This window comes from Talpa europaea (assembly GCF_964194135.1).
Source record: "Talpa europaea genome assembly, chromosome: 10".
Classification (NCBI taxonomy): domain Eukaryota; kingdom Metazoa; phylum Chordata; class Mammalia; order Eulipotyphla; family Talpidae; genus Talpa; species Talpa europaea.
This window is the reverse complement of record NC_140077.1, coordinates 113,611,661-113,613,107: the sequence shown is the minus strand read 5'-3', so window position 1 is coordinate 113,613,107 and position 1,447 is coordinate 113,611,661.

The following is a 1,447-nucleotide window of genomic DNA, read 5'->3' as shown; positions in this document are numbered from 1 at the left end:
TGCTAAATCTCGAGAAAGAGCTGGTATTTGCATTACGTTCTGTCACCTCTAGTAATACTTCCATTATGCGACTTATTTTGATTACTTTTGTATTCAGGAAAATGAAACTTTTTAATTCTAAATCTTCAATGTTTTCCTGCCTCCTAAAGAAAAGGGACATAGAAGACTCAATTGCACACCTCAAGTATATCTCCATCATATGGAGAAAAATGTCTTTTTTTGATACTGGAAAACAAGTTTAGAGTCAACAAAATTTCATTACAAGCAGATGTGGATTTTGTTTAAACATTTTTAGTTATTCACTTGTATTTTATTAGCAGATATGAAATGCCTGGCCCCCCCCAAAAAAGGTTTACTTCCAGGTTCCACATCTTACCTTTTCCATTATCAAAAATAATATGGGGGCCTCCCTGGAAGCGCAAGGGGTTAAGACGCATCCTATGAAGTTATCCGCAGCCACTCAGCAAGAGTTTGATCCTCAGCCAGGGAGCATCTCACATGGCACAGCAGACCTCTCCTGACTCGACCGCTGCTCCCCTCAGCAGCGTATTTCAGTCAATCCGCCTGTTCTGCTCCCCAATCTGTCTCTGGTGAATCCTCTTCCCTGCCCCTCACCTCTGTTCTGTACCCCAGTTCTTGTATGCATAAATAAATAAATCTTAAAAAATAATAATATGGGATCTCACACTCTTTGTGTAGTTTGTCATAACATAACAATACTCACTCAAAGCATTTACTGCGAAGGAGGAACTCTTTGGCACTCGACATAAGTGGCCATAACAAGCCTGATTAATTTCTCTGCTGTGTATCTTGGGTATTACATAAAAGCAAAATCTTTACCAGATGTTAAGTTGGTGAAATTAGGGAGCTTCTCTGCATATACTCAACATTTTAATTAAACCCACACATGTATGAATGCAGGTACCACCAAATGGTAGCTTTATAATCCTGGACAAAATTCTTTAACATCTCTAAGTCTGTCTAATCCTCTGGACGTAGTAATAATTTACCAAAAGAATTGTAAGAATTAGATAATTGGCATGATTCTCAGAAGCTTGTCTAGAGTAAACTACAACAAAGGCTCCTTTCTTTTTCGTAGACCCTTGCATCTGCTTTCTCCCCAACAGTCTTTGAAGAAAAAACTATGAAAGAAAAGTGGGTTATCCACAGTCCTGGTTGCTTTTCAGGCTTTTGTTTAGATGTTTATGTAATTGTATACTCTAAAAATGAAGTTCTTCCCATTTTTGATGTATGAAGTTACCTTTGAAACATTCGGCAGCACAAGTTTCCCTTCAGATCAGTGTATCTGTGATCCTCAGGCAGATACGTAGGAGTGGAATTTCTGGGTTGTATGGTGGATCCATTTTGAATCTTTCAAGAAATCTCTATACTGTTGCCATTGGAGCTGGGCCCACCCGTATTCCCACTAACAGTGTCAAAGTGTTCC